Genomic DNA, 25,878 nt, shown 5'->3' on the forward strand with positions numbered 1-25,878 from the left:
ATGTAGTGCCTTGTGATAAGCAAGTGTGTATTGTGCATAGTTAGTATAATGTTCAATAAAAGGTAAAGGTTACCAACAGCCTGGCTTCCAGCATTATCTGTAAGTCCGGATCATGAACAACCCCTCGAATACCCACAACAATGATAACCAACTAGCAGCACTAATTAAGGCATACTTTGAACAACAACAGTGCCCATGTGATTGATGCAGCAACTTTTGGTTACTGCTCAGTATTTTGTATATGTGTGGAGAGGTGAGGGCTTGGTCCAGGTGCTCACTTACCAGTTTTGCATACTTATTTTTGTCATGGTGCGATAATGTTCATTCTTAGTTTGTATGAAGCTCACTTGGATGGATTTACAGGGTGACGTTGTATGAATCAATCATGGATGTGACCAGAATTACTTTGTAGATCTTGAACACCTTATTGTCCTTATTGGCATGTTGGAGAGCATAGGCTGGATTTTGGGCCTCATTTGGGGCCAGATTGGAGGTGGGTGGGGCTGGAAGATAGCCCGAAGTCTGGCACGCCGGTTCCCCCTCTCCATCCCACCTCTGGGCCATTTTTGCAGAGGTGGGATTTGGGCCAGCAGGACTACCTGCCCACACATGGCTGGTTAGCTGATCAGGCTCATGAAGAGTTTAATTGAGACTAATTAAAAGAGGCACCTCCAAATGGCCGGGGGCCTAAAAACAGGCACTTGATGGTGGTGAGCAGGGCCCAGTAGGCAGGGGGGTGCACACAGTGCCAAACACTGCAGCCCAGGGACTGGGGGGAGCCCAGGCTCATGTTCTAAATGGAGTTCTCAAGTCGTCCAGCCAGAGCTTCAGGCCTTAAAGACCAGTTTAAAAATTCAGAAGTGTCAGGCTGAAGGTTTCGATTTTTTTTACAGCCAGTTTGCCAGTTTCACCGGTTGCTGCATGGCTGCTTCCACTTTCAGGCAGCTTTGGGGTTCCAGTTTTTTTTTGAAAAGCCCACCTGAAAATCATGAAGCTGCCCGAAGGTCAGTAGCAGCAGCACAGCAACTGTCAAGAGAGTGTTCCCTGTTCGTAAATGGTAAGTGAAATCTCTGCAATTTTACAAACAGTTGGTGGTGTGTGTGTGCGCATGCGTGTGTGTGCGCGTGTGTGTGTGTGTGCATGCGTGTGTATGTGCATGTATGTGTGCGTTTGTGCATGCATGTGCGCACGTATATGTGTGTGCATATGTGTGTGTTTGTGTGAGGGAGATTGGGGGTGTAGGGGAGAGATTGTAGGGGGTGAAGGGAGGTTGGAGGGGGTTGGGGTGGGAAGTTGTTTAGGAGATTGGAGGGGCATGGGGGTAGATTGAGGGTGTTGGGAACATGGGGGTAGGGTGAATGGGGGTGGGGAAAGGTTGGGGTTATTGGGGAACTGGACAGAAGGCTGGAAGGGGTGGGGAAAGTTTGGAGGGGAATAGAGGTGGTTGGGGTGGTTTTCAGGAGAGCTGGGGGTGGGGTTGACAATTTTAAGCTTTAGTACCATCAAATTAAATACTGTACACTTCTCAAAATTCTCTTTTGAATTTAAACCAGCATATAAATAGCAGCCTCAATTTTCATGATGCCTTAGACATAATTTTGATGACATGCTGTGTGATGTACCAGAGGCTTGACAATCTTGGACCTCATCAAAATAAATGTAAGAAACTAAAAACTGGGAATGATGCAAAATGGGATGTTGACTCACTATCACCCGTTTTATTAATCTTTCAAAGCCTGGGAATGAAATCCCTAATTGTCGCTAAGATGCTGCTTAAAGAAATGTTTCACAAATCTCTACTCCATTCTAGGTTCAACTCACTCTGCACCATCCTGTTTAAAATCTAGCAGAAGGTGGTCACACTGTGGAACTAAAATTTCTCTGAGGTTAAGGATTCCCGATCATCCATTGCAATTTTGGCAAAAGAAAAAATCAATTGAAATCCCAGAAAAAAAACAAAAAGGGCTTTTACCATAAGGGCTTTTATAGAAATCCAATCTTATGACTTAAATGCTTCCAGAAATGATTTCTCTCAGGCTTTTGCTGTCGCACTTTTTTTTTGCTATTGGAGTTTTTTATTTATTAATTACTTTCCCATTAATTTGCCTGTTTCTCTCATACTTCAAACAACAATTAGAATTTAAAAAAAATACTATTTGCATGTTTATTTGGTACAAATTGTTGCGGGATTTCTCAATTACACTTCTTGGGGTCTGTTAATTTGCTGAGGGCTTCCTGTCGAATTAGTGTGGCCTAGAGAAAATAAAAGACCCCAGCTGGAGGCGAAGACACAGTTGATTTTATTATCGTTGCAACGAGAGATGCGGACTACACCAGAGTCACATCTAATGAGTACAAGCATGTATCCAGTTTTTATAGTAAGACAGTTTCATTCATTGCTATGGCTAACAATACACCGGAGATAGTAAACAATACGCGGAGATTGCTTCCTATTTCATATTAACAATTGTACACAGTCAAGTTCATGTTACAATGCAGCTGGAGGTAAACTCTGATAAGTATTGATAGCCTGTTAACGATCAGAGGTGAACTTCGATGAATATTGATAGTCTACTATTGTCTGCTTACAGACATCCATCTCTCTTTAACTGCCCTCCCATAACAAGGTTATGGGTGTTCACAATGCCCAGATGATTACGATTATTTTAAACACACAAAATACACATACGTCAACGCCTGTCCCATCTTACACAGATTTTACATTATTAACTAGCTCAGCCTATTACCTTTGTTCTCAACTGACCCAGGTTGGCTCACGAGCAGCAGGGGTCCAAGCACCGGCACCAAGGAGTTGTCCCTATGTACCTTTTCATCTAGCTAATGTTGGGGGGTGGGGAGGGGGGGACCACCACACAGCCAAGGAACCATGTTCCCTGGCTGAAAATTCCCCACAACACAAATGTAATGAAACCTATGGGTAGGCTCTAAATTCACAGTGTACAACAACATTGTATGACAGTGGGTTGGTGCCACAGAAGTCAGAATGTTAAGTTTGTATTAGCTACAGGGTTGAATTGTTTTGTAAATACAGTGATTTTGTAAATACTTTCTTTGCGTCAGTTGATTGATTAATTATCTTCAGACACTCAACATTGGGCTTCCAAATTCACCATTGCGACTGTCACTCTGCCTACTGCATGCAGGTGTAATGAAAGGAAGACAAAACCTACATTTATACAGCACATTTCATGATGCCCCGAATCACCTTACAGCCAATTAAGTACTTTTGAGTTGTAGTCACTGGTATAATATAGGCAATGTTATCAAATGGCAGAGCAGACTTGAGAGACTGAGTGGCCCACTCCTGATCCTCATACTATGTTCGTATGTCATTCTGGATGGATGAGGCAAGCTGGGTTAGATGGCCTTTGTCATTCATAATTGTCATGTGAACAGAAGGTGGAATCATGGCTGGAGTTCTGTTTATTTTGTTGCTAATGAAAATTTACAGTGAGTGGGCTTTGTGGGGTGAAATTGTTAGGACAGGAGTGCATAATAGGAACATAGTGAATCAGTAACCTATTTTACACTGCACATGATTCTCAAGTGTCTTTTTCATTGGCTTCAATCTTGTCCTTTTGTCTACTTATCTATTATACCTCTCTATCTTGGTGCTTATTATGAGTTTACGGGGAATTGAAATATTGTGATAAAGATGTGTTACATAGTGGATGTTGAAAATATATTGTAGTGTGAAGCAGAAAACAACAAAGTCTTCAGACTGCTGATCAAGAAAACACATATAATTATGAACCATTCAGTCTTTGTCCTCTGGCCTCTTAAAAGTTGTGTTGCACAGAGACATCTGAGGGCTCCAACACTTTTCATTGGCAGTGAAGACCTATGTTGTTCAATCATTCCACTTTGTTGCTCAGGAGTCATTTGGTCTTTCTACCCTGTGAGATTACTGATAAAATAGAATCCAAATAAATCTCTTGTATGAAATAATTACATTGAATAATATCTTTATCCAAGCAGAAAATGTCTTCTTCTACTTCCACAGAATGGAAAAGATCTTATGCAGTTTATATGGGTTGCAGGCATTTAACCTTTCCCCAAATATGAATTTACTGTCACTGTGTTCATGTGGTGCAATGTGCAGAACATGTTAGTGAAGGCTGAGACAGTCACTCAAATCAGTGTTTTTATCTGCACAGTGTTACAGTGTTATAAATAACTAATGGGATATTTCCCTGTTAATTTACCAACATTGTATGATGCTGTTCAGGTAAAGTTTATACTCTCTGGTTTATTTAATAGTCATGGTGGGATCACCTGTAGGGTGCACTGCAATATATCATTGCTGCTGTTAATATCAATGACCCATGCTGCATACGTATCAGATGATATTTGTAACCAGATGTCAACAATGGGCATTATCATGTTACTCGCTCCTTTCTGTGACTGGTGAATTGATTGGTAAATCTTGAAAGGGAAAAAAATATTATGCATGACTGGGGGGAGGATTAAAGTTGGGAGGGGGGAATAAGGGACCCGGAAACAGGAGAAGCACCAAGAACCATGATTTTTCTCCCTGGCCTTGGTGGTGGGAGGTGTTGTGCCAGCTTTCCAGGCAGGCTTAGAGGCCCTCCCTAAAATTAAAGAAAAATGCTGCTGGAAATCTGAAATAAGTCAGAAAGTGCTGGAGAAACTTAGAGACCTCTCCACAGATGCTGCCAGACCTGCTGAGTTTTTCCAGCACTTTCTGTTTTTATTAGAGGTACCCTGCCTGCCTGGGTACTGGGGCGGCCACAGGCCTCTCTCTGAATCCCCACCCTGCCACACACACACACACACACACATACACAGTGGCCTGGCTGCTGAATCAATCTTTGAATTAAAGATTTTAAGAAGTTGGAATGAAGGTGTCTCCATTTTGAAATGACCTCTCCCTTAATTACCTTCAGAGGGTCTTGTATGTGCTCCTACAAGGAATGCAAGAAGTCAGCAGGCAGCTATAGCAAGCAATTAGGAAGGCAAATGGCTTGTTCAGCTATGAAGGAATCTGTGTAAATAAATCCTGTTGTAATATCCCTTTAGGGGATACCAGCATGACATCACTAGAAGGGAAATGTGTCATGTGATCTAGTCTTAGTTTCACTTTTGCTTTGAGCAGAGCACAATTACACAGCTCTGATGCTTTCAAGCTTTATTTCTATGTATAACTGTTCTCATGTGCATAATCTTAATAAATAAACCCACAGTACGTTTGTCCAATTCCTAATGAGCAATTGGCACCTTGTGTCTTGTACACTAATTAAGTCCAAGGTATAATATCATCATAATATCATCATAATAACATGACATGGTGATCAGCTGTGGTAAGACAGGTAGCAGCAAGATTAAGTACAGGTACAACATGGTAAACAACCTTAGATTATGCTACATGGCATGAGAAGACACTCTGCATTTTGGTCAGGCTGCAACGAAGTTGGACAGTGTTGAAAATGCAGCATGGTAACTGCAAAGAAAATCTTTGGAGATAGTGTTCAGTAAATAGCTGGTAAGCAGACTGATTCATCGTGTTCAGATTGCAGAGTACAGCCTGTCAGTTCCGTGAATGGGACAGCACTTTGAGAGGACCTGCACTGGTTTAGCTCAGCCAGGAAAGGCAAGTGACCTGTGTGTGGGCCGGATCGATCATGAGAGGAGAGTCAACAAAACAATCAAACAAAACTATCATAAAAATTGGGCCAGAGAAGGTTGCAATTATAACAGGTGGCTTTGGGAGTTGCTAAACATTAAATTGAATAAAAAAGAAAATGCTATTGCTCCGTGGTGCATTGTTGTCACAACTCATCTTTGAGGGTGTGGCTTCAGAAAATTGCGCAAAAGCGGCTACATGGACACTCATCCCAGATACAATGGAAGAAGAAAATTCAAAGGAACATTGTCAGATTGTCCATAAAATTCCCCAGTTTGAATTGGGATGCAGCTAACCTACTATCCGAATTCAATGTATAGAGTTATGGTTTCTTGATTCAGGTGTGTCTGAGCCAGACAAGCGAGGCATAAAAATTTTCCTAGCAATTGGGAATGGAGGTGTATACAGGCTGAACATGTCATGATTAATAGAAGAAGGGCTAAAGAATTCTGAACAGATATGGACTACATTGGAAAACCAGTTCAGAAGCAGGTTAAACTTCCATATTCATCAACTGGAGTTCATGTCATTTCAACAACAGTCTACAGAATCAATAGACCACTTCATCAGCAGATGCAGAGAAAAGTGTAGGTGATTTTTCAAATGCAGAGCTAGCAGACAGAATTGTTGAGTTGGTGGTTGCATCCACTCCCATGGAAGCATTCCAGGAAGATCTGCTAGGCAAGTCCAAAATGTGTAGCAACGAAGAGCTGCTCAAGGACAACTACAGCAAAGGCTGATGCAGCTGCAAAACGCAGTGACTGATACAAACAAACTGCATCAATGTGCACATTCAAGCAATAAGAATGACCACCTTGTGTCCATCAGAAACATATATGTGAGGTGATTAAACAGAGCCAAACAGAGCCTGGCAGAGACAAAAAGAGCCCAGCAGAGCCAAGTAGAGTCAAACAGAATCAAACAGAGCCTGGCAGAGCCTGCAAGAGCCAAAAAGAGCCAACCAGAGCCAAACAGACACTGGCAGAGCCAAACAGAGCATGGCAGAGGCTGGCAGAGCCTGGCAGAGACAAACAGAGCCAGGTAGAACATGGAAGGGCCAAAGAGAGACAAACAGAGCCTGGCAGAGGCATGCAGAGCCAAACAGAGCATGACAGAGTCTGCCAGAGACAAACAGAGCCAAACAGAGCCTGTCAGAGCCAAATAGAGCCTGGCAGAGTCAAACAGAGCTAGGCACAGCCAAACAAGGCTAAACAGAGCCAAACAGATCCTGGCAGATCCAAACGAAGCCAAACAGAGCCAAACATAGCCAAACATAGCCAATCAGAGTCTGGCAGAGCCAAGCAGAGTCAAACAGAGCCAAGCAGAGTCAAACAGAGCTTGGCAGGGCCAATCAGAGCCAAAAAAGGCCAAACAGAGCCTGGCAGAGCCAAACAGAGCCATAGAGAGCTAAAAAAAGAGCAAAGCAGACCCAAAAAGAGACATACAGAGCAAAACAACAGAGCCTTGCAGAAGCACACAGAGCCAAACAGAGCCTTGCAGAGCTTAACAGAGAAAACAAGAGCCAAACAGAGCCAAAGAGAGCCAAACAGAGCTTGGCAGAGCCAGACAGAGCTTGGCAGTGCAAAACAGCCAAAGAGAACCAAGCAGGGCCAAGCAGATCGAAACAGATACTTTCAGAGCCTGGCAGAGGGAAACAAAACCAAACAGAGCAAAACAGATCCTGGCAGAGCCAAATGGAGCCAAACAGAGCCAAAGAGAGCTAAACATAGCCAATCAGAGCCTGGCAGAGCCAAAAAAAAAGCCAAGCAGTGACAGAGACAAACATAACCAATCAGAGCTTGGCAGAGCCAAACAAAGTCAGACAGAGCCAAACAAATCCTGGCAGAGCCAAACAGTGCCAAAAAGAGTCTGGCAGAGGCAAACAGAGTCAAACAGATCCTGGCAGAGACAAATAGTGCCAAACAGAGCCAAGCAGACCCAAACAGAGCCATACAGAGCAAAACAGAGTCTGGCAGTGCCAAACAGAGCCAAATAGATACAAACAGAGCCTGGGAGAGCCACACAGTGAAAAACAGAGCAAAAAATAGAGCCTCGCAGAGCCAAACAGATGGAAACAGAGCCAAAAAGAGCCAAATAGAGTCAAAAAGTGCCAAGCATGTCCAAGCAGAGCCAAACAGATACAAGCAGAGCCAATCAGAGCTTGGCAGAGCCAAACAAAGTCAAACAGAGCCAAACAGAACCTGGCAGGGCCAGCAGAGCTAAAAAGGACCAAAAAGAGTCAAACAGAGCCTGACAGAGACAAACAGAGCCAAACAGGTCCTAGCAGAGACAAACAGAGGCAAACAGTGCCAAAATGAGCCAAGCAGACCCAAAAAGAGCCAATCAGAGCCGGGCACTGTCAAACAGAGCCAAACAGATCCAAACAGAGCCTGGGAGAGCCAAACAGATGAAAACAGAGCCAAAAAGAGCCAAACAGAGCCAATCACAGCCTATAAATGCCAAGCATGTCCAAGCAGAGCCAAACAGACACAAACAGAGCCAAAGAGACACAAAGAGAGACTGGCAGAGCCAAGCATAACCAAACAGAGCCTGGCAGATCCAAACAGGGCCAAACAGAGCCTGCCAGTGCCAAACAGATCCAAAGAGAGCCTGGCAGGGCGACACACAGCCAAACAGAGCCTGGCAGGGCCAAACGGAGCTAAACAGAGCCTGGCAGATCCAAAACAGCCAAACAGAGCCTTTAAGAGCCAAACAGATGAAAACAGAGCCAAACAGATCCTGGCATAGTCAAACGGAGACAAACAGAGCCAAACAAGGCCAAACAAATTGAAACAGAGCCAAGCAGAGTCAAACAGATCCAAAAAGGGCCAATCAGAGCCAAAAAGGGCCAAACTAAGCCAAACATATCCAAGCAGAGCCTGGCAGAGCCAAACAAAGCCAAGCAGTGTCAAGCAGAGACAAACATAGCCAATCAGAGCTTGGCAGAGCAAAACAAAGTAAATCAGAGCCAAATAGAATCGAACAGAGCCTGGCAGGACCAAACAGAGCTACAAAGGGCCAAACAGAGCCAAAAAGAGCCTGGCAGAGGCAAACAGAGGAAAACAGATCTTGGCAGAGCCAAACAGAGACAAATAGTGCCAAACAGAGCCATACAGAGTCAAACAGAGCCAAACAAAGCCAAATAAACCTTGCAGAGCCAAACAGATGAAAACAGAGCCAAACATACCTAATCAGATCCTGGCAGAGCCAAACATTGTCAAACCGAGCCAAACAGAGCCTGGTAGATTCAGACAAGCCAAAAAGGGTCAGACAGAGCCTGGCAGAGGCAAACAGAGCCAGACAGATCCTGGCAGAGAGAAACAGAGCCAAACAGAGCAAAAAAGATCCTGGCAGAGCCAAACGGAGCCAAACAGAGCCAAAAAGAGCCAAACATATCCAATCAGAGCCTGGCAGAGCCAAACAAATTAAATCAGAGCCAAACAGAACCAAACAGAGCCTAGCAGGGCCAAACAGAGCTTAAAAGGGCCAAACAGAGCCAAACAGAGCATGGCAGAGGCAAACAGAGCCAAACAGATGCTGGCAGAGACTGGCAGAGACAAACAGAACCAGGCAGAACATGGAAGGTCCAAAGAGAGCCAAACAGAATCTGGCAGAGTCTGCTAGAGACAAAGAGTGCCAAACAGAGCCTGGCAGAGTCAAACAGAACCAAAGAGAACCTGGCAGAGCCAAACAGAGCCACAGAGTGCCAAACAGAGCAAAGTAGACCCAAACAGAGACATATAGAGCCAAAAAGAGCCTGGCAGGGCTAAACAGTGCTAAACAGAGCCTTGCAGATCCACATAGAGCCAAACAGAGCCTTGCAGAGCCAAAGAGTGAAAACAGAGCCAAAAAGAGCCTAACAGAGCCAAAAGGTGCCAAGCATGTTCAAGCAGAGCCAAACAGATCCAAAGAGAACCTGACAAGGCCAAACATAGCCAAAAAGATCCTGGCAGAACCAAACAGAGCCATACAGTGCCAGAAAGAGCAAAGCAGACCCAAACAGAGACACACGCAGAGCTACAAAGAGCCCTTCAGGGTTAAACAGTGCTAAACAGAGCCTGGCAGATCCTCACAGAGCCTTAAAGAGCCAAACAGGGTCTGGCAGAGCCAGGCAGAGCCAAGTAGAGACTGGCAGAGTCAAACAGAGCTAGGCACAGACAAGCTGAACCAAACAGAGCCAAACAGAGCCTGGCAGAACCAAACAGGGCGAAACAGAGCCTGCCAGTACCAAACAGAGCCAAACAGAGCCTGACAAGGGAAAACAGAACTAAACAGAGCCTGGGAGATCCAACCAGAGCCAAACAGAGCTTTTCAGAGACAAACAGATGAAAACAGAGCCAAACAGAGCCCTGCAGAGCCAAATAGTGAAAACAGAGCCAAAAAGGGCCTAACAGAGCCAAAAAGTGCCAAGCATGTTCAAGCAGAGCCAAACAGAGCCAAAGAGAGACAAAGAGAGACTGACAGAGCCAAACAGAGCCATACGGAGCGAAAGAGAGCCTGGCAGAGACAAACAGAGCCAAAGTGATCCAAACAGAGCCAATCGGAGCCAAACAGAGCCTAACAGAGCAAAACATATCCAATCAGATCCTTGGCAGAGCCAAACATTGTCAAACAGAGCCTGGTAGGTTCAGACAAGCTAAAAAGGGCCAACAGAGGGCCTGGAAGAGGCAAACTGATGCAAACAGAGCCAAACAGATCCTGGCAGAGACAAACAGAGCCAAGCAGTGCCAAACAGAGGTAAGCAGACACAAATAGAGCCTTACAGACCCTGGCAGAGCATGGCAGTGCCAAACAGAGCTAAACAGTGCCAAGCAGAGCTAAACAGAGGCTGGCAGAGGCTGGCAGAGACAAACAGAGCCAGGCAGAACATGGAAGGGCCAAAGAGAGCTAAACAGAGTCTGGAAGAGTCTGCCAGAGGCAAACAGAGCCTGTCAGAGCCAAACAGCGGCTGGCAGTGCATGGCAGAGCCTGGCAGAGCCAAGTAGAGCCTGGCAGAGTCAAACAGAGCTAGGCACAGACAAGCTGAACCAAAGAGAGACAAACAGAGCCTGGTAGATCCAAACGGAGCCAAACAGATCCAAACAGAGCCAAACAGAGCCAAACATAGCCAATCAGAGCCTGGCAGAGCCAAACAAATTCTGACAGAGCCAAGCAGATTCAAACAGAACCTGGCAGGGCCAATCAGAGTCAAAAACGGCCAAACACAGCCAAGCAGAGCATGGCAGAGGCAAACAGAGCCAAACAGATGCTGGCAGAGACAAACAGAGCCAGGCAGAACATGGAAGGGCCAAAGAGAGCCAAACAGAATCTGGCAGAGTCTGCTAGAGACAAACAGTGCCAAACAGAGCCTGGCAGAGTCAAACAGAGCTAGGCACAGACAAGCTGAACCAAACAGAGCCAAACAGAGCCAAACAGAGCCTGGCAGAACCAAACAGAGCCATACAGTGCCAAAAAGAGCAAAGCAGACCCAAACAGAGACACGCGCAGAGCTACAAAGAGCCCTTCAGGGTTAAACAGTGCTAAACAGAGCCTGGCAGATCCTCACAGAGCCAAACAGAGCCTTACAGAGCCAAACAGAGCCAAAGAAAGCCAAACAGAGCCTGGCAGTTCAAGGCAAAGAGAGCCAAGCATGGCCAAGCAGATGGGAACAGATACAAACGGAGCCAAACAGAGCCTGGCAGAGAGATACAAAGCCAAACAGAGAAAACAGATCCTGGCAGTGCCAAACAGAGCCAAACAAAGCCAAACAGAACCTTGCAGAGCCAAACAGATGAAAACAGAGCCAAACAGATCCTGGCAGAGTCAAATGGAGCCAAACAGATGCAAACATGTCTTTAAGGTGAAAGGGGAAAGGTTTAGGGGGAACATTAGGGGGAACTTCTTCACTCAGTGAGTGGTGAGAGTGTGGAACGAGCTACCATCTGACGTGGTAAATGCGGGCTCACTCTTAAGTTTTAAGAATGAATTACATAGATACATGGATGGGAGATGTCTGGAGGGTTATGGACTAGGTGCAGGTCAATGGGACTAGCGGAATAATATTTCGGCACAGACTAGAAGGGCCGAATGGCCTGTTTTCTGTGCTGTAGTGTTCTATGGTTCTATGGTTCTAACTGAGCCAAACAGATGCAAACAGATCCAAACAGATGCATACAGAGCCAAACATAGCCAATCAGAGCCTTGCAGAACCAAACAAATTCAAACGGAACCAAGCAGAGTGAAACAGAGCCTGACAGGACCAATCAGTTCCACAAAGGGCCAAACAGAGCCAAACAGAGCCTGGTAGAGGCAAACAGAACCAAACTGAACCTGGCAGAGCCAAACAGAGCCATAGAGTGCCAAACAGAGCAAAGCAGACCCAAACAGAGACCTATAGAGCCAAAAAGAGTCTGGCAGGGCTAAACAGTGCTAAACAGAGCCTTGCAGATCCACACAGAGCCACATAGAGCCTTGCAGAGCCAAACAGAGAACAAAAGAGCCAAACAGAGCCAAAGAGAGCCGAAAAGAGCCAGGGCAGCCCCAAATGGAGCCAAACAGAGCCTTGCACAGCCAAATAGTGAAAATAGAACCAGAAAGAGCATAATGGAGCCAAAAGGTGCCAAGCATGTTCAAACAGAGCCTAACAGATAAACAGAGCTAAAGAGAGACTGGCAGAGCCAAGCTGAACCGAACAGAGCCAAACAGAGTCTGGCAGATCCAAACAGGGCCAAACAGAGCCTTCGAGTGCCAAGCAGAGCCAAACAGATCCACAGAGAGCCTGGGAGAGCTAGACACAAGCATACAGAGGCAAACAGAGATAAACAGAGCCTGGCATAGACAAACAGAGACAAAGAGTGCCACACAGAGCCAAGCAGACCCAAACAGAGCCATACAGAGCCTCACAGTGCCAAACAAAGCCAAACAAATCTAAACGGAGACTTGCAGAGCCAAACAGATGAAAACATAGCCAAATAGAGCCACACACAGCCAAAAAGTGCTAAGCAGATCCAAACAGGTCCAAACAGAGCCTACGAGTGTCAAACAGAGCCAAACAGATCCACACGGAACCCATGAGAGCCAAACAGAGGCAAAGAGAGTCAAATAAAGCCTGGCAGGGCCAAACGGAGCTAAACAAAGCCTGGCAGATGCAAACAGATCCTGGCGGAGTCAAACGGAGCCAAACAGATGCAAACAGAGCCAAACATAGCCAATCAGAGCCTTGCAGAACCAAACAAATTCAAACAGAACCAAGCAGAGTGCAACAGAGCCTGAAAGGCCCAATCAGAGCCAAATAGGGCTAAACAGAGCCAAACAGAGCCTGGCAGAGGCAAACAGAACCAAACAGAACCTGGCAGAGCCAAACAGAGCCACAGAGTGCCAAACAGAGCAAAGCAGACCCAAACAGAGACATATAGAGCCAAAAAGAGCCTGGCAGGGCTGAACAGTGCTAAGCAGAGCCTTGCAGATCCACACAGAGCCAAACAGAGCCTTGCAAAGCCAAACAGAGAACAAAAGAGCCAAACAGAGCCAAGGAGAGCCAAAAAGAATCTGGAAGTGCCAAACAGAGCTTTGCAGAGCCAAAGAGTGAAAACAGAGCCAAAAAGAGCCTAACAGAGCCAAAAAGTGCCAAGCATGTTCAAGCAGAGCCAAACAGATCCAAAGAGAGCCTGACAAGGCCAAACAAAGCCAAAAAGATCCTGGCAGAACCAAACAGAGCCATACAGTGCCAAAAAGAGCAAAGCAGATCCAAACAGAGACACACGCAGAGCTACAAAGAACCCTTCAGGGTTAAACAGTGCTAAACAGAGCCTGGCAGATCCTCACAGCGCCAAACAGAGCCTTACAGAGCCAAACAGAGCCAAAGAAAGCCAAACAGAGCCTGGCAGTTGAAGACAAAGAGAGCCAAGCATGGCCAAGCAGAATGGAGCCAAACAGAGCCTGGCAGAGAGATACAAAGCCAAACAGAGCAAAACAGATCCTGGCAGTGCTGAACAGAGCCAAACAAAGCCAAACAGAACCTTGCAGAGCCAAACAGATGAAAACAGAGCCAAACAGATCCTGACGGAGTCAAATGGAGAGAAAGAGATGCAAACAGAGCCAAACAGATGCAAACAGATCCAAACAGATGCATACAGAGCCAAACATAGCCAATCAGAGCCTTGCAGAACCAAACAAATTCAAACGGAACCAAGCAGAGTGAAACAGAGCCTGACAGGGCCAATCAGTTCCAAAAAGGGCCAAACAGAGCCAAACACAGACTGGTAGAGGCAAACAGAACCAAACAGAACCTGGCAGAGCTAAACAGAGCCATAGAGTGCAAAATGGAGCAAAGCAGACCTAAACAGAGAAATATTGACCCAAAAAGAGTCTGGCAGGACTAAACAGTGCTGAACGGAGCCTTGCAGATCCACACAGAGCCAAACGGAGTCTTGCAAAGCCAAACAGAGAACAAAAGAGCCAAACTGAGCCTTAGAGAGCCAAAAAGAGCCTGGGCAGCCCCAAACAGAGCCAAACAGAGCCTGGCAGATCCAAACAGGGCAAAACAGAGCCTTCGATTGCCAAGCAGAGCCAAACAGATCCACACAGAGCCTGGGAGAGCTAAACACAAGCAAATAGAAGCAGACAGAGCCAAACAGAGCCTGGCAGATCCAAACAGAGCCTGTCAGTGCCAAACAGTGCCAAACAGATCCAAAGAGAGCCTGACAAGGCCAAACACAGCCAAAAAGATCCTGGCAGAACCAAACAGAGTCATACAGTGCCAAAAAGAGCAAAGCAGACCCAAACAGAGACACACGCAGAGCTACAAGGAGCCCTTCAGGGTTAAACAGTGCTAAACAGAGCCTGGCAGATTCTCACAGAGCCAAACAGAGCCTTACAGAGCCAAACAGAGAAAAACAGAGCCAAATGTGAGCCAAAGAAAGCCAAACAGAGCCTGGCAGTTCAAGACAAAGAGAGCCAAGCATGGCCAAGCAGACTGGAACAGATACAAACGGAGCCAAACAGAGCCTGGCAGAGAGATACAAAGCCAAACAGAGCAAAACAGATCCTGGCAGTGCCGAACAGAGCCAAACAAAGCCAAACAGAACCTTGCAGAGCCAAACAGATGAAAACAGAGCCAAACAGATCCTGGCGGAGTCAAATGGAGCCAAACAGATGCAAACATGGCTTTAGGGTGAAAGGGGAAAGGTTTAGGGGAACATTAGGGGGAACTTCTTCACTCAGAGAGTGGTGAGAGTGTGTAACGAGCTAGTTTCTGACGTGGTAAATGCGGGCTCACTCTTAAGTTTTAAGAATAAATTAGATAGATACATGGATGGGAGAGGTCTGGAGGGTTATGGACTAGGTGCAGGTCAATGGGACTAGCGGAAAAATATTTCGGCACAGACTAGAAGGGCCGAATGGCCTGTTTTCTGTGCTGTAGTGTTCTATGGTTCTAACAGAGCCAAACAGATGCAAACAGATCCAAACAGATGCATACAGAGCCAAACATAGCCAATCAGAGCCTTGCAGAACCAAACAAATTCAAACGGAACCAAGCAGAGTGAAACAGAGCATGACAGGGCCAATCAGTTCCAAAAAGGGCCAAACAGAGCCTGGCAGAGGCAAACAGAACCAAACTGAACCTGGCAGAGCCAAACAGAGCCATAGAGTGCCAAACAGAGCAAAGCAGACCCAAACAGAGACCTATAAAGCCAAAAAGTGTCTGGCAGGGCTAAACCGTGCTAAACAGAGCCTTGCAGATCCACACAGAGCCAAACAGAGAACAAAAGAGCCAAACAGAGCCAAAGAGAGCCGAAAAGAGCCAGGGCAGCCCCAAATGGAGCCAAACAGAGCCTTGCACAGCCAAATAGTGAAAATAGAGCCAGAAAGAGCGTAATGGAGCCAAAAAGTGCCAAGCATATTCAAGCAGAGCCTAACAGATAAACAGAGCCAAAGAGAGACAAACAGAGACTGGCAGAGCCAAGCAGAACCGAACAGAGCCTAACAGAACCTGGCAGATCCAAACAGGGCCAAACAGAGCCTTCGAGTGCCAAGCAGAGCCAAACAGATCCACAGAGAGCCTGGGAGAGCTAGACACAAGCATACAGAGGCAAACAGAGCCAAACAGAGCCTGGCATAGACAAACAGAGACAAAGAGTGCCACACAGAGCCAAGCAGACCCAAACAGAGCCATACAGAGCCTCACAGTGCCAAACAAAGCCAAACAAATCTAAACGGAGACTTGCAGAGCCAAACAGATGAAAACATAGCCAAATAGAGCCACACACAGCCAAAAAGTGCTAAGCAGATCCAAACAGGTCCAAACAGAGCCTACGAGTGTCAAACAGAGCCAAACAGATCCTCTCAGAACCCGTGAAAGCCAAACACAGCCAAACAGAGTCAAACAGAGCCTGGCAGGCCCAAACGGAGCTAAACAGAGCGTGGCACATGCAAACAGAGCTTTTCAGAGCCAAACAGATGAAAACAGAGCCAAACAGATCCTGTCAAATGGAGACAAAGAGATGCAAACAGAGCCAAACAGATGCAAACAGATCCAAACAGATGCATACAGAGCCAAACATAGCCAATCAGAGCCTTGCAGAACCAAACAAATTCAAACGGAACCAAGCAGAGTGCAACAGAGCCTGAAAGGCCCAATCAGAGCCAAATAGGGCGAAAAAGAGCCAAACAGAGCCTGGCAGAGGCATTGCCAAACAGAGAAAAGCAGACCCAAACAGGGACATATAGAGCCAAAAAGAGCCTGGCAGGGCTAAACAGAGCCTTGCAGATCCACACAGAGCCAAACAGAGCCTTGCATAGCCAAACAGAGAACAAAAGAGCCAAACAGAGCCTTGCAGAGCCAAAGAGCGAAAACAGAGCCAAAAAGAGCCTAACAGAGCCAAAAAGTGCAAAGCATGTTAATGCAGAGCCAAACAGATCCAAAGAGAGCCTGACAAGGCCAAACACAGCCAAAAAGATCCTGGCAGACCCAAACAGAGCCATACAGTGCCAAAAAGAGCAAAGCTGACCCAGAGACACACGCAGAGCTACAAACAGCCCTTCAGGGTTAAATAGTGCCAAACAGAGCCTGGCAGTTCAAGACAAAGAGAGCCAAGCATGGCCAAGCAGATGGGAACAGATACAAACGGGGCTAAACAGAGCCTGGCAGAGAGATAGAAAGCCAAACAGAGCAAAACAGATCCTGGCAGTGCCAAATAGAGCCAAAAAAAAGCCAAAGAGAACCTTGCAGAGCCAAACAGATGAAAACAGAGCCAAACAGATCCTGGCGGAGTCAAATGTAGACAAATAGATGCAAACAGAGCCAAACAGATGCAAACAGATCCAAACAGATGCATACAGAGCCAAACGTAGCCAATCAGAGCCTTGCAGAACCAAACAAATTCAAACGGAACCAAGCAGAGTTAAACAGAGGCTGACAGGGCCAATCAGTTCCAAAAAGGGCCAAACAGAGCCTGGCAGAGGCAAACAGTGCTAAACAGTGCCTTGCAGATCCACACAGAGCCAAACAGAGCCTTGCAAAGCCAAACAGAGAACAAAAGAGCCAAACAGAGCCAAAGAGAGCCAAAAAGAATCTGGTAGCACCAAACAGAGCCAAACAGAGCCCTGCAGAGCCAAAGAGTGAAAAAGGAGCCAAAAAGAGCCTAACAGGGCCAAACAGTGCCAAGCATGTTCAAGCAGAGCCAAACAGATCCAAAGAGAGCCTGACAAGGCCAAACACAGCCAAAAAGATTCTGACAGAACAAATCAGAGCCATACATTGCCAAAAAGAGCAAAGCAGACCCAAACAGAGACACACGCAGAACTACAAAGAGCCTTTCAAGGTTAAACAGTGCTAAACAGAGCCTGGCAGATCCTCACAGAGCCAAACAGAGCCTTACAGAGCCAAACAGAGAGAAACAGAGCCAAACAGAGCCAAAGAAAGCCAAACAGAGCCTGGCAGTTCAAGATAAAGAGAGCCAAGCATGGCCAAGCAGATTGGAACAGATACAAATGGAGCCAAACAGAGCCTGGCAGAGAGATACAAAGCCAAACAGAGCAAAACAGATCCTGGCAGTGCCAAACAGAGCCAAACAAAGCCAAAAAGTGCTAAGCAGATCCAAACAGAGCCAAACAGTATCTGGCAGAGCCAAACAGTATCTGGCAGGGCTAAACGGAGCTAAACAGATCCACACAGAACCCGTGAGACCCAAACACAGCCAAACAGAGCCAAGCAGAACCTTGCAGAGCCAAACAGATGAAAACAGAGCCAAACAGATCCTGGCGGAGTGCAATGGAGCTGAACAGATGCAAACAGAGCCAAACAGATACATATAGAGCCAAACATAGCCAATCAGAGCCTTGTAGAACCAAACAAATTCAAACGGAACCAAGCAGAGTGCAACAGAGCCTGACAGAGCCAAACAGAGCCTGGCATAGGAGAACAGAACCAAACAGAACCTGGCAGAGCCAAACAGAGCCATAAAGTGTCAAACAGAGCAAAGCAGACCCAAACAGAGACATATAGAGCCAAAAAGAGCCTGGCAGGGCTAAACAGTGCTAAACAGAGCCTTGCAGGTCCACACAGAGCCAAACAGAGCCTTGCAGAGCCAAACAGAGAACAAAAGAGCCAAACAGAGCCTAACAGAGCCAAAAAGAGCCTGGCAAAGCCAAACAGAGCCAAACAGAGCCAAAAATAGCCAATCAGATCGTTGGCAGAGCTAAACATAGTCAAACAGAGCCTGGTAGGTTCAGACAAGACACAAAGGGTCAACAGAGCCAAACAGAGCCTGGAAGAGGCAAACTGATCCAAACAGATCCTGGCAGAGACAAACAGAGCCAACCAGACACTGGCAGAACCAAACAGAGTCTGGCAAGGCTGGCAGAGACTGGCAGAGACAAACAGAGCCAGGCAGAACATGCAAGGGCCAAAGAGAGCCAAACAGAGCCAGGCAGATCAAGACAGAGCCTGGCTGCGCCAAACAGCCAAAGAGAGCCACGCAGGGCCAGCAGATCGAAACAGATACAAGCGGAGCCAAACAGAGCCTGGCAGAATCAAACAAAGCCAAACAGAGCAAAACAGTTCCTGGCAGAGGCAAACGGAGCCAAACAGAGCCAAAAAGAGACAAACATATCCAATCAGAGCCTGGCAGAGCCAAACAAAGCCAAGCAGTGCTAAACAGAGACAAACATAGCCAATCAGAGCTTGGCAGAGCCAAACAAATTAAATCAGAGCTAAACAGAGCCTGTCAGAGCGAAACAGAAGCTGGCAGAGCATGGCAGAGCCAAGTAGATCCTGGCAGAGTCAAACAGGACCAAAGAAAGCCAAACAGAGCCTGGCAGAAGCAAACAGAGATAAAGCGATACAAACAGAGCCAAAAACACCCTGGTAGATGCAAACGGAGCCAAACAGAGCCTAACATAGCCAGTCAGAGCCGTGCAGAGCCAAACAAATTCAAACAGAGCCAAGCAGATTCAAACAGAACCTGGCAGGGCCAATCAGAGCCAAAAAGGGCCAGACACAGCCAAACAGAGCATGGCACAGGCAAACAGAGCCAAACAGATCCTTGCAGAGCCAAATGGGCCATACAGTGCCAAACAGAGCAAGGCAGATGGAAACAGAGATATACTGAGCCAAAAAGAGCCTGGCAGGGCTAAACAGAGCTAAACAGAGCCTGTCAGATCCACACAGAGCCAAATGGAGCCTTCAGTGCCATGCAGAGCCAAACAGAGGCTGGCAGAGATTGGCAGAAACAAACAGAGCCAGGCAGAACATGGAAGGGCCAAAGAGAGCCAAACAGAATATGGCACAGTCTGCCAGAGACAAACAGAGCCACACAGAGCCTGTCAGAGCCAAACAGAAGCTGGCAGAGAATGGCAGAACCAAGTAGAGCCTGGCAGAGTCAAACAGAGCGAGGCACAGACAAGCTGAACCAAAGAGAGCCAAACAGAGCCTGGCAGATCCAAAGAGGGCCAAACAGAGCCTGGCCAGTGCCAAACAGAGCCAAATAGAGCAAAACAGATCCTGGCAGAGCCAAACGGAGCCAAACAGAGACAAAAAGCGCCAATGAAAACCAATCAGAGCCTGGCAAAGCCAAACAAAGCCAAGCAGTGCCAAACAGAGACAAACATAGGCAATCAGAGCTCAAATGGGCCAGATACAGCCTTACAGAGCCTGGCAGAGGCAAACAGAGCCAAACAGTGCCAAACAGTGCCAAATAGAACCAAGCAGACCCAAACAGAGCCATACAGAGCCTGGCAGAGGCAAACAGAGACAGACAAAGTTAAACAGAGCCTTGCAGAGCTAAAAAGATGATAACAGAGCCAAAACGAGCCAAACACAGCCAAAAAGTGCTAAGCAGGTCCAAACAGAGCCTGCCAGTGCCAAATAGAGCCAAACACAGCCAAACAGAAGCAAACAGAACCTTTCAGAGCCAAACAGATGAAAACAGAGCCAAACAGATCCTGATGGAGTCAAATGGAGCCAGACAGATGCAAGCAGAGCCAAACAGATGCATACAGAGCCAAACATAGCAAATCAGAGCCTTGCAGAACCAAACAAGTTCAAACAGAATGAAGCAGAGTGCAATAGAGCCTGACAGGGCCAATCAGAGCCAAATAGGGCCAAACAGAGCCCAACAGAGCCTGGCAGAGGCAAACAGAGCCATAGAGTGCCGAACAGAGCAAAGCAGAGCCAAACAGAGACATATAGAGCCAAAAAGAGCCTGGCAGGGCTAAACAGTGCTAAACAGAGCCTTGCAGATCCACACAGAGCCAAACAGAGCCTTGCAGAGCCAAAAAGAGAACAAAAGAGCCAAACAGAGCCAAAGAGAGCCAGAAAGAGCCTGGCAACACCAAACAGAGCCAAAAATAGCCAATCAGATCTTTGGCAGAACCAAACATGGTCAAACAGAGCCTGGGAGGTTCATACAAGCTAAAAAGGGTCAACAGAGCCAAACAGAGCCTGGAAGAGGCAAACTGATCCAAACAGAGCCAAACAGATCCCGGCAGAGACAAACAGAGCCAAGCAGTGCCAAACAGTGGTACACAGACACAAATAGAGCCTTACAGATCCTGGCAGAGCATGGCAGTGCCAAACAGAGCCAATCAGTGCCAAGCAGATACAAACACAGACTGCCAGAGCCAAACAGAGCCAACCAGAGCCAAACAGACACTGGCAGAGCCAAACAGAGTCTGGCAAGGCTGGCAGAGACAAACAGAGCCAGGCAGAACATGGAAGGGCCAAAGAGAGCCAAACAGAGCCAGGCAGATCAAGACAGAGCCTGGCTGCGCCAAACAGCCAAAGAGAGCCAAGCAGATTGAAACAAGCGGAGCCAAACAAAGCCTGGCAGAGTGAAACGGAGCAAACAAAGCCAAAAAGAGACAAACATATCCAATCAGAGCCTGGCAGAGCCAAACAAAGCCAAACAGTGCTAAACATAGGCAAACATAGCCAATCAGAGTTTGGCAGAGCCTGGCAGGGACAAACAGAGCTTAAACGGGCAATAGGGAGCCTGGCAGAGGCAAACAGAGACAAACAGAGCCAAACAAAGCCAAACAGAACCTTGCAGAGCCAAACAGATGAAAACAGAGCCAAACAGATCCTAGCGGAGTCAAGCGGAGCCAAACAGATGCAAGCAGAGACAAACAGAGCCAAACAGTACCTTGCAGAGCCAAATAGTGAAAACAGAGCCAAAAAGAGCATAACAGAGCCAAACAGTGCCAGACATGTTCAAGCAGAGCCAAAAAGATACAAACAGAGACAAAGAGAGACAAAGAGAGCCAAAAAGAGCTTGGGCAGCCCCAAACAGAGCCTTGCAGAGCCAAAAAGTACCAAGCATGTTCAAGCAGAGCCAAACAGATACAAACAGAGACAAAGAGAGACAAAGAGAGACTTGCAGAGCCAAGCTGAACCGAACAGAGCCAAACAGAGCCAAACAGAGCCTGGCAGATCCAAACAGGGCCAAACAGAGCCTTCAAGTGCCAAGCAGACGCAAACAGATCCACACAGAGCCTGGGAGAGTTAAACACCAGCAAACAGAGGCAAACAGAGGCAAACAGAGGCAGACAGAGGCAGACAGAGGCAGACAGAGCCTTGCAGGGCCAAACAGAGCCAAACAGAGCCTTTCAGAGCCAAACAGATGAAAACAGAGCGAAACAGATCCTGGCAGAGGGAAACAAAGCCAAGCAGAGCAAAACAGATCCTAGCAGAGCCAAACGGAGTTAAACAGAGACAAAAAGCGACAAAGAAAACCAATCAGAGCTTGGCAGAGCCAAACAAAGCCAAGCAATGCCAGACAGAGTCATACAAAGCCAATCAGAGCTTGGCAGAGCAAAACAAATTCAAACAGAGCCAAACAGTACCAAAGAGACTAGCAGGGCCAAACAGACCTAGAAAGGGCCAGATACAGCCATACAGAGCCTGGCAGAGCCAAACAGTGCCAAACAGACCGAAACAGAGCCATACAGTGCCTGGCAGAGGCAAACAGAGCCAAACAGTGTCAAACAAAGGCAAAAATTGCTAAGCAGATCCAAACAGAGCCTGCCAGTGCCAAACAGAGCCAAACAGATCCACTCAGAACCAATGAGAGCCAAACAGAGCCAAACAGAGCCTGGCATAGGCGAACAGAACCAAAGAGAACATGGCAGAGTCAAACAGGGCCATAGAGTGCCAAACAGAGCAAAGCAGACCCAAACAGAGACATATAGAACCAAAAAGAGCCTGGCAGGGCTAAACAGTGCAAAACAGAGCCTTGCAGGTCCATACAGAGCCACACGGAGCCTTGCAGAGCCAAACAGAGAACAAAGGAGCCAAACAGAGCCAAAGAGACAAAAAGAGCCTGGCAATGCAAAACTGAGCCAAACAGAGCCTAACAGAGCCAAAAATAGCCAATCAGATCGTTGGCAGAGCCAAACATAGTCAAACAGAGCCTGGTAGGTTCAGACAAGCCAAAAAGGGCCAAGCAGACCCAAACAGAGCCGGGCAGAGGCAAACAAAGCCAAGCAGTACCAAACAGAGACAAACAGAGCCATACAGAGCCTGGCAGAGGCAAACAGAGACAGACAAAGCCAAACAGAGCCTTGCAGAGCCAAAAAGATGAAAACAGAGCCAATAAGAGCCAAACACAGCCAAAAAGTGCTAAGCAGATCCAAACAGGGCCAAACAGAGCCTGCCAGTGCCAAACAGAGCCAAACAGATCCACACAGAACCCGTCAGAGGCAAACAGAGCCAAACAGTACCTGGCAGGGCCAAACGGAGCTAAACAGATCCACACAGAACCCGTGAGACCCAAACACAGCCAAACAGAGCCAAGCAGAACCTTGCAGAGTCAAACAGATGAAAACAGAGCCAAACAGATGCATATAGAGCCAAACATAGCCAATCAGAGCCTTGAGAACCAAACAAATTCAAACGGAACCAAGCAGAGTGCAACAGAGCCTGACAGGGCCAAACAGAGCCAAACAGAGCCTGGCATAGGAGAACAGAACCAAATAGAACCTGGCAGAGCCAAACAGAGGCATAGAGTGCCAAACAGAGCAAAGCAGACCCAAACAGAGACATATAGAGCCAAAAAGAGCCTGGCAGGGCTAAACAGTGCTAAACAGAGCCTTGCAGTTCCACACAGAGCCAGAACAGAGCCTTGCAGAGCCAAACAGAGAACAAAAGAGCCAAACAGAGCCAAAGAGAGCCAAAAAGAGCCTGGCAATGCCAAACAGAGCCAAAAATAGCCAATCAGATCGTTGGCAGAGCCAAACGTAGTCAAACAGAGCCTGGTAGGTTCAGACAAGACACAAAGGGTCAACAGAGCCAAACAGAGCCTGGAAGAGGCAAACTGATCCAGACAGATCCTGGGAGAGACAAACAGAGCCAAGCAGTGCCAAACAGTGGTACGCAGAGACAAACAGAGACTGGCAGAGCCAAACAGAGCCAACCAGACACTGGCAGAGCCAAACAGAGTCTGGCAAGGCTGGCAGAGACAAACAGAGCCAGGCAGAACATGCAAGGGCCAAAGAGAGCCAAACAGAATATGGCAGAGTCTGCCAGAGGCAAACAGAGCCACACAGAGCCTGTCAGAGCCAAACAGAAGCTGGCAGAGCATGGCAGAACCAAGTAGAGCCTGGCAGAGTCAAACAGAGCTAGGCACAGACAAGCTGAACCAAAGAGAGCCAAACAGAGCGTGGCAGATCCAAAGAGCGCCAAACAGAGCCTGGCCAGTGCCAAACAGAGCCAAATAGAGCAAAACAGATCCTGGCAGAGCCAAACGGAGCCAAACAGAGACAAAAAGCGCCAACGAAAACCAATCAGAGCCTGGCAGAGCCAAACAAAGCCAAGCAGTGCCAGACAGAGACATACAAAGCCAATCAGAGCTTGGCAGAGCCAAACAAATTCAAACAGAGCCAAACAGTACCAAACAGAGCCTTGTAGGGTCAAACAAAGCTAGAAAGGGCTAGATACAGCCATACAGAACCTGGCAGAGGCAAACAGAGCCAAACAGACCGAAATAGAGCCATAGAGTGTCTGGCAGAGGCAAACAGAGCCAAACAGTGGCAAACAGAGCCATACAGAGCCCGGCAGAGGCAAACAGAGACAAACAAAGCCAAACAGAGCCTTGCAGAGCCAAAAAGATGATAACAGAGCCAAAACGAGCCAAACACAGCCAAAAAGTGCTAAGAAGATTCAAACAGGGCCAAACAGAGCCTGCCAGTGCCAAACAGAGCCAAACAGAGCCTAGCAGGGCCAAACAGAGCTAAAAAGGGCGAGATACAGCCATACAGAGCCTGGCAGAGGCAAACAGAGACAAACAAAGCCAAACAGAGCCTTGCAGAGCCAAAAAGATGATAACAGAGCCAAAACGAACCAAACGCAGCCAAAAAGTGCTAAGCGGATCCAAACAGGGCCAAACAGAGCCTGCCAGTGCCAAACAGAGCCAAACAGATCCACTCAGGACCCGTGAGAGCCAAACAGAGGTAAACAGAGCCAAACAGTACCTGGCAGGGCCAAACGGAGCTAAACAGATCCACACAGAACCCGTGAGACTCAAACACAGCCGAATCGAGCCAAACAGAACCTTGCAGAGCCAAACAGATGAAAACAGAGCCAAACAGATCCTGGCAGAGTGAAATGCAGCCAAACAGATGCAAACAGAGCCAAACAGATGCATATAGAGCCAAACATGGCCAATCAGAGCCTTGCAGAACCAAACAAATTCAAACGGAACCAAGCAGAGTGCAACAGAGCATGACAGGGCCAAACAGAGCCAAACAGATCCTGGCATAGGCGAACAGAACCTAATAGAACATGGCAGAGCCAAACAGTGCCATTGAGTGCCAAACAGAGCAAAGCAGATCCAAACAGAGACATATAGAGCCAGAAAGAGCCTGGCAGGGCTAAACAGTGCTAAACAGAGCCTTGCAGGTCCACACAGAGCCAAAAAGAGCCTTGCAGAGCCAAACAGAGAACAAAAGAGCTAAACAGAGCCAAAGAGAGCCAAAAAGAGCCTGGCAATGTCACACAGAGCCAAACAGAGCCTAACAGAGCCAAAAATGGCCAATCAGATCATGTTGGAAGAGCCAAACATAGTCAAACAGATCCTGGTAGGTTCAGACAAGCCAAAAAGGGCCAAACAGAGCCACACAGAGCCTGGCAGAGGCAAACAGAGACAAACAAAGCCAATCAGAGCCTTGCAGAGCTAAAAAGATGAAAACAGAGCCAAAAAGAGCCAAACACAGCCAAAAAGTGCTAAGCAGATCCAAACAGGGCTAAACCGAGCCTGCCAGTGCCAAACAGAGCCAAACAGATCCACACAGAACCAGTGAGAGCCAAACTGAGGCAAACAGAGCCAAACAGTACCTGGCAGGGCCAAACGGAGCTAAACAGATCCACACAGAACCAGTGAGATCCAAACAAAGCCAAACAGAGCAAAACAGTTCCTGGCAGAGGCAAACGAAGCCAAACAGAGCCAGAAAGAGACGAACACATCCAATCAGAGCCTGGCAGAGCCAAACAAAGCCAAGCAGTGCTAAACAGAGACAAACATAGCCAATCAGAGCTTGGCAGAGCCAAACAAATTAAATCAGAGCCAAACAGAACCTGTCAGAGCGAAACAGAAGCTGGCAGAACCAAGTAGAGCCTGGCAGAGTCAAACAGAGCGAGGCACAGACAAGCTGAACCAAAGAGAGCCAAACAGAGCCTGGCAGATCCAAAGAGGGCCAAACAGAGCCTGGCCAGTGCCAAACAGAGCCAAATAGAGCAAAAC

The sequence above is a fragment of the Cetorhinus maximus genome, chromosome 22 (assembly GCF_964194155.1).
Source record: "Cetorhinus maximus chromosome 22, sCetMax3.hap1.1, whole genome shotgun sequence".
NCBI classification, from domain to species: Eukaryota; Metazoa; Chordata; class Chondrichthyes; order Lamniformes; family Cetorhinidae; genus Cetorhinus; species Cetorhinus maximus.